The sequence below is a fragment of the Suncus etruscus genome, chromosome 9 (assembly GCF_024139225.1).
Source record: "Suncus etruscus isolate mSunEtr1 chromosome 9, mSunEtr1.pri.cur, whole genome shotgun sequence".
In the NCBI taxonomy this organism is placed as follows: domain Eukaryota; kingdom Metazoa; phylum Chordata; class Mammalia; order Eulipotyphla; family Soricidae; genus Suncus; species Suncus etruscus.
In genome coordinates, this window is record NC_064856.1 from 90,028,835 (window position 1) to 90,042,266 (window position 13,432).

At 34.0% G+C, this 13,432-nt stretch overlaps 1 protein-coding gene across 1 annotated transcript in view; it reads right to left on the bottom strand.

Annotated features, from left to right (window-relative positions):
• LRRC4C (leucine rich repeat containing 4C) overlaps window positions 1-13,432 on the bottom strand; it is a 1,094,185-nt gene that overhangs the window by 247,219 nt on the left and 833,534 nt on the right. Inside the window, exon 4 of the mRNA XM_049779635.1 lies at window positions 6,356-6,450. The gene's annotated coding sequence lies outside the window, so the exon portion shown is untranslated. The remainder of the gene's footprint in view (window positions 1-6,355; window positions 6,451-13,432) is intronic.

The following is a 13,432-nucleotide window of genomic DNA, read 5'->3' on the forward strand; positions in this document are numbered from 1 at the left end:
GGGAGCTATAATTTATAGATGTTTCCAGGAATAAATGTAACTCTATTTTGTTCCCAAGTAAAAAATATGTATCATAAAGGAACAAACATTATAAGTTATTTATGTAGATTCTACTTTTAATCACTGAATCAAAAACTTGACAAGCTTTTTTGAAACTTGTTGCATCAATTTGTTGTTTTGTTGTTCATTTAACAACCTGTATTTTAGAAGATAACAGTTCTTAGTTATATTAACAAGGAGCTCTCGGAAATAAATGTAAGAAAGAGTAGTGCCAATTCCTCATAGGATAATTTTAAATAGGACAACATTTTTTTATGCTGTCACTTATACACAAAAGAAAGGAAGAAATTGGGGCCAGAGCGGTGGTGCAACCTGTAAGTAGTTTGCCTTGCCTGCACTAGCCTAGGACAGACAGCAGTTCGATTCCCCAGTGCCCCATAGGGTCCCCCAAGCCAGGAGCAATTTCTGAGTGCATAGCCAAAACTAACCCCTGAGCAACACCGGGTGTGGCTCCCAAAAAAAACAAAAATAAAAAATAATAGAAATAACAAAATAAAATAAAATAAAAAAGAAAATAAGGAATTATCATAGTTATTCAAATAAGTTTTCTCAAAAAAATCTTTTAAATTTTTAATGCTATGATGCCAGAAGTATAGTATAGTGGGCAGAGGACTTGCCTTGTAGATACTATCTTACAGAGGTTTGATCCCTGGCACTCCATAAGGTTCCTGGATCCTGCTATGAATAAGCCTTTATCAAGCCAGGTGTGGTTTTGCCCAAATAAATATCTAAAGGGTTCTTGAAAAATTTACTTGAATATTGAAACAATTCTATAGAAAAAGTTATTTATTTCACCAAATCTATTATAAAAGAAAATTTCACACATCTCAAGGCAAATAAAGTTGCTATGTTTCCACTGTGATCTGATTTTATTATGCTCTGATGTATTGGTGCCCTAAAAACAGATAGCTTGAATTTCTGAGACACATTATGTAGACTGGATCTATCAGTTATGGAATTAGATTTCTCCTCACCTACCTGTATATTTCTTTTACCTTCTTCATTTCTAACATACTAAAATGTATTCTGTAGACTTCAGAGATATGGAGAAATAGGAGAAATCTGCCATTTATTCCCAAACAATTGAGAGAGGTGAATATTCTGAAAATTAATCTCATACATTCATAAATCACCTGTCTATCAACTAACATTTACCAAGTAACAGCAGCGACTACATTTTTATTTGAGTTGACTATGAATGCATCTTGAGGTTTTATAATTTCAAATTAAGATTTGAAGTGTTTTATTGTTAAGCAAAGAACTCTTTTGAGATAGGTACACTTTATTACTCTTTCAAGGTAATATCTTGTAAAGCATTATTAAAGTTAGTGTCTTTGTTCCCCTCCTTTTTAAAAATACTTTTTAAACTTTTTACCATTATTCTTGGAGGAAATTGATTATTTTTTACTGAATAGGTTGATGCTCCCTAGTTTATTATTTGTAACTGTTTATAATTTGTAAATAGTTTGACAGCTCAGCACAGAAGAAAGACATATATTTAAATTCTAAAACTTAAAACATTTTCTCATTTCTCTCCAGTTCACACTTTTCTGCTAATAGTAGCTATATTAAGAAAATTCCTCTATGTTTTTAACTGTGGTCATATTTTTGAACTTGTCAAGTTTCTGCATATTATAGATAGGCAATGGAATATCTCTGTTCACTATAGCTCACACATGGTTTTAAATACTCAAACCTGTTCAATTATTATAATAGCAAGCATACTATTTGAAATTAAATGTATTCTTAGGAGTTCAGATAGATAGCACAGAGGTAGGGCATTTGCCTCGCACACAGCTGATCCAAGACAGATGATGGTTCAAATTCCAGCAACCCATATGGTTCCCCAAGCCTGCCAGGAGCAATTTCTGAGCTCAGAGCCAGCACCACTAGATGTGACCCCCCCAAAAAAATCAAACAAATGAAAAAAAGTTTTCTTGTTCTAAACTTAAATGATCTATATGGGAGAAACTAATTTCTTCTCTACAATATTAGATGTCTATAGTTCCTACAGAAACAAAAGTTTGGTGATAGGGATTAGCTATACCCTTGAGAATGAACACAAAATAATATTAGGAACTTTATAGATATAATCATATATTCAAGCTCACATAAAATCTTGCAGAAGTTTTATATTTCTTTTATAAGTTTAAGACCTCTAAAATAATACTACCTCTTAATCTGTTTACCCACAAATGTAAGGTAGTCTCCTATATCACTTTGTTCTTACTTTTCTAAACTCATTTTTATTTATTATACATATATATAGTCTTGTTTTTGCTTTCTTCTCCTTCACTTCATCTGTTTTGGTTGTATTACAAGAAAAAGTCTTGGGGCACAGAGATAACATGGAGGTTCATGCCTTGCATGAAGGACTGTGGTTCAAATTCCAGCATCCCATATGGTCCCTGAAACTGCCAGGAACAATTTCTGACCGTAGAGCCAGGAGTAACCTCTGAACGCTACCGGCTATGACCCCAAAACCAAAAAGAAAAAAGAAAAAGTCTTGCCTGGGATTAAAGTTCAAGTCAAAACCAGGGCACAGAGATGACGGAGCCTGACATTCTCACCTCCAAATTCACCAACAATATAATATAGCACCATTTCTTTTTGCACAGACACACTAAAAAGAGGGAAATTTTACATAGAGAAATAAGCTCTTATCTACTAGGGATAAGAACTCATACATTTAACAATACAGGGCACCACACACCTTGAACATAAGTCATGTAGTCCCAACTTAGACTCCATGTGATTAGACCACTAGCAACCTTCCAACCCTGAAACTTAGATGTCAGATATAGAACCAATGCAGTTTTTCGCAAAAGCTCCAGAAACCAAACTCCCTCTGGGACATTCTTTACACTGCTCTGACACCAACAAGCGCCAGTTGTTTGTTTGTTTGTTTGTTTGTTTTTTGGGGGGGCACACCCGGTGACACTCAGGGGTTACTCCTGGCTATGCACTGAGAAGTCGCTCCTGACTTGGGGGACCATATGAGAAGCCTGGGGATCAAACTGCTGTCAGTCCTAGGTTAGTGCTGGCAAGGCAGACACCTTACTTCTAGAGCCACAGCGCCGGCCCCTCCAGCGCTAGTTTTGATAAGACATCCCGACAATGAGGAAATAGCAACAACTTGGTATAAGAGTAGATTGTCCTACCTCACCACCTAAAAATAAGATGAAATCAGAAGACACGTCATCCTTTGATCTGTGCAAAAGCCAAGATCGCTAACTTGAGAAGACTGACTTTGACAACCATGACTGGGCAGAACCTATCCCATAAAAAAGATCTAGTCTAGGCTTTGGCCTAAAACTTGTACAACAACCAAGATCTTTAATTCCAGAGTCCTGACTGAAACAGCTACAACTGAGCAGAACTTCTGGAAACATAATGAAAGACTATTCTAAGCTTCACCCTAGAATAGCAAAAACCAAGACTACCAAGACTGATTAAAAAAACAGTGATGGAACAGAACTTCTAGAAATATAAAGGAAGACTCCACCCTAGGCTCCATCCTATGACCTGTGCTAAGATCTCTAGTCACAGAGGCCTGATTTTATCATCCAAGACTGAGAGGTAAGTTTCCAGACATCACAAAAGGACCTAGGGGAGAGAATAAGAACATGTATGGAGCTTACAGTTATCCCCTTGATAGTATACTTCAAGGGCGGAGAAACCCTGTATCTATTAGGCCAACGAAATTCCCTTTCTAATCACCCCAATATTTACTTCGCCTAGGCAAAAGGAAAAAAAAGGCACTACTTACGTTTTTGTTATTGTTGTTTCTTGTTTATTTTTTTGGTTGTTTCTTTTTGTGCTTTGTTGGATTTTTATCTTGAGACCATAGTTATTGTTGTTGTCTTTATTGCTGTGGTGCTTATTGCTGTGGTGCTATTTAAGGCTTCTGTTTGTTTGTTTGATTGTTTGATTTTTTTTTGTATTCTTGTTATGTTTTACTTCCTTTTTCCCTTTCTTCTCTTAAATTGATATGTATAGCCTCTAGAAGGACACCTCCCATTTTTTGCTTGTTCAATCTTTGCCCTCGCCCTAGTTTTCTTTCTTTCTAACAGAACCACATAACTTGTACCATCTTGTTCTACCTCACAAATTGGAGGAGAAATGATGGAGTGTACCAAGACCAGTAGTATGAACATCGAGAAGAAATAACAAATGAGCAGACTTAAACACCAAAGACAAAGCCAATGACAACAGATTTGATACCCAATATACAACAAGGTAGATACACCAATCTACAGAAAGCTAGACCACTTATACTAGCAGTCCAGGGGGCAAAGGAGGGCGATATGGGATGCATGCTGGGAACAGGGAAGGAAGGAGGACAATAATGGTGATGGGAATACCCCTGATTCAATGTCACTATGTACCTAAAATATTACTGTGAAAGATTTTTAATTCACTGTGGTAAAAATAAAAATAAAAATAAAAAATAAAAAAGCTTACAGAAGTATATTTAGAGTATCATATATAAACAGTTGATTAACCTAGTAGTCCTTTAGCATTATTTAAGAATCTATTTCAGAAATCACTGCTAATAATCAAATTTTTAAATGGCACTTTTGTCATACATATTTGTAGACTACCCAAGTTAAAAGGTGACACAGAAACTATTCCACAGGATGGTGATTAACAAAATCAAGCATAGGCCTTCCTGAAAATAATATCATTTCCTAATTTATAAATCCCATGTATTTATTGAATCTAAAGTATTTATAGTAGAGTGGTAAATGCAGATTAGTGTCCCTTTCATGGAACTCTACATTAGTCAAGTAGTTTTATTTTTTTTTTTTTTTGCCATTATATGCATTATATTGGGAACATACCACCAAAAATTAACAAATCAGAAAACCAAACTAAAGACATATTTTTCTTGTGTGATATTGAATATCCTAAGAATGTACATGGATATTAAGGACAACAGTGTATTTGTTCTAACATTGTTCTTAGAAAATTCTAAAATACTTATTTGCTTGCTAAAATTATTAAGTGATTTTTCTTTCATTATTTTCTGCATATGCTTGATTTGATTCAGAGCCCAAAATCAAGTATTATTTTGTCTCTTCTTGAGATTTATTCTCTATTTTTATCTTTTAAATAAATTCCTATTCTTGATTTTATTTTTGCCAGCAAATAAATCCAAATGACATTAAATTACACTTATAAATTCCCAGTGAAACAAGTACACTGAGTTAGTTAAAGTTATCCCTAGGAAAATGATTCCATACACACTATTCTAAAAGAAAATAGTATGCCTTGAGCACAACCACATGTAATAAACTTTAAAAAATGAAATTTACAAATTCCCAAGTCTACAAGAGAATTATCTGTTCCCTGGTAGCACAGGAATATGCCCATTTTGATATAGAAAATATATGACATCTAACAATAGTTTGCAACATTTCTTCCTAGAATCTGTCTTGCTTTTTAAAAAGAAATCACAGTAATGTGTCTAACTTCAGAATTCATTAGACTATCGAAATTCTGGTGAAATTTTTCCCCCTCTTATTTAGCAATATTTGTTTTTGATTCTGGCCCACACTCAGTGGTGCTCAAGGGTTATTCCTGGCTCTGATCTCCAGTAGTATTGCTTCTCTTGCTTCAAAGAGCATATTGGATACCAAGAATTGAACCTAGGATGGCAACTGCAGGTAAAGGCAAATGCCGTGCTCACTGTATTATTATTTTGGCCCCTAAAGATGCAAATTTTGAGAGGACTTTTTCCTTGTCAACAGGTTTTCTAACTTTCATTGACATTTGTTAAGAACGTTCTTTATTGCTCTTTTGTCTTTTCCATATAAAGAAAATTTGTTGATATCAATTCTTGCCTCTATCTGCTCTCTGTATTCTTTTCTATCTCTGCTTATTGGAGCTATAATTTGATGAAGTTTGGAGCAACTTAGATTTTCTTAGATCTCTAAGAAAATGAGTTTGAGTCAGCTACTCTACTTCACCATGGAAACCTCATAAGTCATATTGTGTGTGTGTGTGTGTGTGTGAATGTGATTGTGTGTGTTGGAATATGAGAGAGTAGGGGTAGCTAAGCATTTCTACAATGGGGTCCAGGGATAAGTTTAAGGCTGAGGTTAAACATTCAGAACCCTTTTGTGTCATGCACTGAGACAACATTAGTTATAATGAACTGCATTATTAATAAAAGTATCAGCTGACTCTTCATTTCTCTGTTCTTTTGACTTATTGAACCATAGAACTTTGTTTTGTACTGGCTTGGTTAGAAGAGCAGCCCCCAGAGAATGGATGAATGGGATTAACTAACCTTCTTAAAATTTCTCCAATAGGTTCTTATTTTCTTGAGATAAACCACAGCTACAGAAGTACGACCAATTTCTTCAGATGGTGTTTCTTTTGTATCTGGAGAAAGAAAAAATATTATAGTCATGCTAAAAATGTGAGAACAAATTTATGATTATAAATTTCTAATACAAGAGCATATATTCATTAAATTAATACATACTTTTATTATGTGTAATAGGATAATGTAAATCACATATTTTGTCTGAAGATTTTTTAGTCATTCTTTGTTCATATTCATTTCATTGTTTTTGAAATGCAACCTAAATATTTCATAGAATAACCGTTTTAATTATCCATAGCCTTTGTCAATAAATTTTAGGTCTTATTCTTATCTCATCCTTATGTTATGCTCTTATAACAAGATGATAATTTTCTCTTATTTTAATTTAAATAGCCAAACAAATATATAAAAAAAAGTAGTGTTGGGAGATAAAAGGGTTAGAATTCTTATACCTTGCATACATCTGTCTGACCTTTTGTTCAATCCCCAACACTACCTGGATCCTGAAGGACCACACTTCTGGATGTGACTTTGCAGGTTCCCAGTACTTTTGGTGTGGTAATGAAAGTTCCTAGTCCTGCAGTTTCTAAGTATAACCACATCTATGGGCCCTAACATTGAACTTTCAGGGTATTTGATAATCACTGGGAAGGTCTATCAACACTTCTCACCATAGAGACGAGCACTTCTTGCGTGAGCAATAGAAAAAAAAAAGGCAATCAGTAAATTATAATTTACAAGTTTCCACCTTGTTATAGCAACACAGAAAATAAATAAATATAGGCATTTAGTTGTAAATAAGGACTGGATTTAATTAATTACCCTATCACAATTAGTCAGGAACTTTTGGGCATGTATCCAAATCTCACTGAATCTTAATGTCTCTACAGATAAAATTAAGAGAATTATGCAAAATTGCCTCTAAGGCCCCTTCTATCTTTCAAATTCTTTGATCATCTTTATTTTAAGGAAGTTGTTAACACAGGTAAAATAGAAAGAATTTGTGAGAGCAAAAGTTCAGGCTTTGATAGTAACTATTAACTGGGAGAAGATATTTTAACTAAATATACTAAATAACAGCTAATATCACAGATATAGAAAGCATGTACAAAATTGGGCAGCAAACTAAACCTTATAAATAAGGACAAATTCAATTTCTGAAAAACACATTCAAGTGGCCAGAAGTATATGGAAAACTATTAAGTTACTCATTATCGGAAAATACAAATGAAAACAACAATGAGAAAGTACCTCATCACAATGAGAATGGAATATCACAAATATTGTTGGTTGGGAAACAAAGTAATAGAAGGAACCTTTATTCACTGTTGGTGGGAATGTCATCTCTTGTTTAGCTTCCATGAAAAATAGTATGAAGATTCATCAAAACAAATAAACAGAAAAAGTTCAGAAACTCACAGTCTCTGCTTTTATCCCTTAGCATGGCATAAAAATATGCTCATTCAGAGAGATATTAGCACACCTATATTCATTGCAGCATTGAGCAAAATAATCAGAATATAGAAACAATTCAAATATCTGACAGATATAAGCAAATAGAAGTTGAGACCTATATACACAATGGAATCTTACAAAAAGATAAAACTATAATTTCCTATAAATTATAAAAAACTAAAATATTATGTGACATGAGCTAGAGGAAAAAATATGAATGAGTTTACTAATCTGTGCTATATGAAAAAATAGAAAAAGTAAATAGGCAGTATTGAATGATGACAATCCTTGAACATAAACCCTTGAATAATTACAAAATTCATTTTACCAAGCTGTGGGTGAAGGGAATGTGGGGAATAAAGAGGTAGGCTAATGATGACATAGCAACAGTAGTGGGAATTCTTGGGCACTTTATTAGTGGTGGTTGCAATAATTTTGTATATCAAAAATATAAATCTTAACACTATTCTAACTACACTACATAAACTGTGATAATACTACTAAAATTAAAATGTAAGAAGCTCATTACATTTGATTTTTTTTAACTCAACAGGCTATATAATCCTTTACAACATGATGGTCTGTGGTTTAGTTATCAAGCTTTTCCATTATTTTGTTAAAGAAGTTGTTGAAATTATGTAGAAAATGGACAGCAGTAATAAACTTGTAAGGCAACTCAGAGCATTTGGTATTATATCACAGATATCCCTATTGCAACACACATGCAATCAGGAACATATACACACATACATCCTTGGGTATCTTCTAATGATAATGTATTCACAACACATTACTTCTTATCATTTTATTGTAAAAATTCATTTATAAAGTATCATTCTTATTGTAAGAACTATAATTCCTAAAGTTGTGAATTGAGTGATAACTGAAAATACTATTCAAAATCAAGAGGTGAAAAATTATTGAACTAACTACTTTACAAAGTCATGTATATTCTAGGAGCATAGTTTCAGAACATAAAAGATATATATACCATGCCATGCCTGACAGAAAAGATCTAGACATCATTTATTATAATTCAGTTGACCCATACATGTTCCTTTTACCACTGCCCCCTTCTCCCTTGATAATCATCATCCACATGAAAAAATTTAGATATGCATAACCAATTTTTCTTGTCATTGGAATAATAGAAACTAAATTTGTACTGTTTATCTAATACTGAGTCAACATTCAATTAATTTTCATATTCGGTCTCTTAAGTACCTTGAAAACACTTGGAATTATGATTTACATTTTATGTGAAGAAACTCAGTCAATTGCTCAGCAGGAATTTAATAGGTGACAGTTTCTAGGTCTGTGACTCCAGAGTCATACAGCTTCTTACTAGACACTACTTTCTGGCATCACAAAGCACACTAGCTATACCACTGCCAGTAAATATCCTATTTCAATAAGGTTCATATTATCCAAGCTCTGGAACACAGATATTAGTTAATACCCACATTTTGAAATATGAAGTACTTGTCTGATTATTTTTTCTGGCTTTGTGATATTGGTATTTCATTTTTGAATTCTGGGGAACAAAATATGCTTTATTCATTTTGTAGCCTGAATTTTCTTCCTGGTATTTAGCATGTTTCAAAGAAATGTGTTAATAGCAGAAAGCTTGCTTTGTACATATGCATCTTAGCGCAGAGAGCCAAAGGGAAAGGGGAGGGGGGAGGGTGCTGCCTGCTGGGCAGAAGCATGTGAAAAAAACACTGGGGTGGGTGGTTTATGAAGAGAAGAATTAGACAAATATTTTGTTAATTAGAACAAAGTGAATCATATCATTATACAGCTTCATTGAATGTAGGTCTGGAAAAGGTCTCGTAATCAATTAGTTCAAATTTCAATGTGAAGAAAAAATGATACAGTGAATTCACAAGCTAGACACCAGGTTTCTGGATTTCATCCATCCACCCAGTTTCTAAATAGAAGCATTAAATCTTCAGTGGTATGTTTATAAGCCTCTCTGAAGCATATCCATTGCTATCTGATAATTTGTTAGTTTTATTTTATGGCTTCAGATTCAGAAAGGGTATAGGGTAGACTACAAAGTTATTTGGGTCAAACTAACTTGAGCTCTAGAGCCAGAAATATTATGTTTGTGTTGTGGAACTTCAGAAATGTGACAATATTTTCATGGAATAGTTCAAAGTTAAAGATAGCATGCCTCCTTTGTACTGCTTTAGGTATTAAAGGAAACTACATTTTGAAGTTCTTTAGTTGAATACGTTAAAATATCCAAGTATCAAGTATCCAAGTATGGACCATAAATAATTCTGTATAATGAACTTTAGTCACAATAAAAAAAGAGTGTAAAAAATATCCAAGTATCATCTTTGTAATTATTATTATCATCAACAAACCTTCTTTTTATTTTTAGAGGGGTTTGGGGAGTGGTTGACCAAACCAGTGACACTTTGGGATTACTCCTGGCTATGTGCTCAGAAATTGCTCCTGGCTTGGAGGGCCATAATGGATGCCAGGGATCGAATGCAGGTCTGTCCTGGGTCAGTCACATGCAAGTCAAATGCCCTACCGCCATGGTATCGCTCTGGTACCAATCATCAATATATTTTCTTTTTATGAGGGCCTAACTCAATAAGAAAACCTTATTGAGAAAACACTTTATTTTTTCTTTAAATATGTAAATATAAATTCCTTAATACAGAAATAAAAGTTCCTTGTTTAAAAGGAAATATATTTATTGTTAAGAACTAACAAAACATATTTTTAAAAATCCAATATTTACATAGAGATTTAAGGTTTATCTAGCACAATTCTTCCCCCAAAGGCAGTTTGCCATGGCTGTGTATTACGCCTGGGACTGGTCCAGGATCATAGCTTACTTATACCATTTTCCACAGTGTTTTCCAGAAGCAATGTCTAGAGTATTTGTGATGAACTCAGAACTCTGCTAAATTTACAGGTTCCACTTTAAAGAACACAAAGCCTACTTAAGGACATAAAGGCATAGTTTATGAACAATTGTACATTATGCTATTTTCTAAGATAGAAGGTACATATTGGATGCCATCACAGGCAATAAAGAAGGTGAGAGGAGAATCATAAAAGCAAGTTATGAGAAAATTATTTTGAAAAAACAATTTACACATCAGTTTGCAAAAGCAGAGCAGAAGTTCTAAGCATTTAGAAGGGAGATTTTATTAGAGATTCTAGTACTATCACTTCTTTTCTATTAAATAAGTTCTGAATAGTGTGTGTGTGTGTGTGTGTGTGTGTGTGAGAGAGAGAGAGAGAGAGAGAGAGAGAGAGAGAGAGAGAGAGAGAGAGAGAGAGAGAGAGAGGAGTGACTACTGTGAGAAACTAGGTCTCATAAACCTTACTATATAAAACTGAATTTACCTTTAAAATGAAACCGATGAACATATTTTGTCAGTTTGTATTTAGCAAGTTCGTTTTTGGTTGTTTGTTTTGTTTGTTTTGGGAAACCGCACCTAATGGTGCTCAGGGGTTACTTCTGCTCTGTGCTCAAAAATCACTCCTGGCAGCCTTCAGGGCCATATGAGAAGCTGGGGATTTACCTCAGGTCAGCTGAGTGTAAGGCAAATGCTCTACCCTCTGTGCCATCACTCCAGCACCTATTTTTTTGTGTGCAAATTTAACAAACTATTTAATAAGGAAGCTCCAAGTTCAGATTTAAATTGCACAAACAGTACAGAGTTTTTCCATGGATGGATTCTCTGCACAAAACCATAAATATGCACAGTCCACCACCTGGTACATTTTCCAACAACTGACAAATCTATTTAGACACGTCTTTATCACCCGAAGTTCACACTTTACAGTAGAGTTCACTCTTACTATTGCACATAATAAATTTGTGTTCATAATTTTGCTTTTTTGGAGTAATTTATTAAGTAGTCTTTAACATTGTTATTTTCACTGAGTAATATATATTACATTTTCTATATATTTTCATGGTTTGATAATTTTAAAAAATATAATTAAATTGTCTACATGTTGCACAGTGTATCCATTTACCTACTGAAGGATTTTACAATTGCCCCCAAGACTGGGCAACTGTGAATAAAACAGCAATAAGCATCTCTCTGCAAGGCTTTTGGGTGGATGGTTTTTAAATTTAGGTAGTAAACACCAAGCTGGTTCATATGATAAGAATAGGTTTCGTCTGTAGGAAGCTATTGACTTGTTTTGTAAAATGGCTGCTCTATGCATTCTCTCATTAATAAATTGGGGTTTTTATTTCCACTTATTCTTGCCATAATTTACAGTTGACTTAATTGCTGTCATTTTCAAAGATGTGCAATGTTATTTCACAGATGTTTTAATTTGAATTTTCCTGATTACAGAAGATGTAGGTGTCCTTGGCAATATTTGTCATCTACATATCTTCTTTAAAGAGGGGTGTGTAAGGCCTTAGTCATTTATTTGGACTATTTTTGGACAATTTTTTCTTTACCATTTGATTTTAAGAGATAGCATGTGTGTGTGTGTGTGTGTGTGTGTGTGTGTGTGTGTGTGTGTGTGTGTATGTGCGTGCACGCTACACCTGGAAGCACTCAGGGGTTCCTCATGGCTCTGCACTCGGAAATTGCTCATGGCAGGCTTGGAGGACCACATGGGATTCCAGGAATCAAACCAGGTTCATCGGTTCATCCTGGGTTGGCCACATTCAAGGCAAACGTCCTACCACTATGTATAGCTCCAGCCCCAGATAGCAGATATTTTTGAAAATAGTTCACTATTAGAAATTTCTTTCTTAGATAATCTCAAGTCTGCTATCTGTCTACTAATATCTTGACAATATCGTTCATGGACCAAAGTAGTGAAATTATTAAATTTATGATAAATTCATAATTACAGTTAAAATAAGACAAGAAAGCATGTCTAGACTTCTAAGAAATGTTAGGACTTTGGTTTGGTTTTATATTATGGAAAGTGACAAAAAAGCACAGGATACACAAGTTAGTGGATGTTTGTTGTGAATTTTATTTTTATGTGGTACCAGGGATCAAAGCCAGTGCCACAAATATGTGAGGCAGGCATTTTACCACTATGTTAATTACACTTTACACCCAGAAAAAAATCTGCTTATGATTGCCAATAAAGGTTTCTGAGATAAGGGTTATGAATAAAAGTTATGAATCTTAATATGAAGAAAACATTTTAGCAATGTGTTATGAGTCTCCTCTTGACTTCATCATGGATTCATGCAGAAAGTTGTTTATTTACACTGTGGAGCTTTTGATAGAAACTCTCTGTTGAGGAACATGTCATTTGAGATCATGTGGATTCTTTTTCACATGTGTAAGAAGAAGATCCATGTGTAAATATTTTAGATGTACTCTAAATTTATTAAACCATACTATTTTCTTATTTATAAAAAATGACCAGAAGAGCACTTCTCTCTATATTTGCTATCATTAAGAAGATAATATGCATCAAAATCTGTAGAGCTTCATAATGAATCTTGGCTGCTAGTTCAGTGAATGGTTATGCTTTTGCAGTCATTGATTTAGTCAGTCAATCCATCTGTCAGTCTGTCATTCAAAAATTCACTTAATAAATGTTTATAATCGATTAGCCATGTTT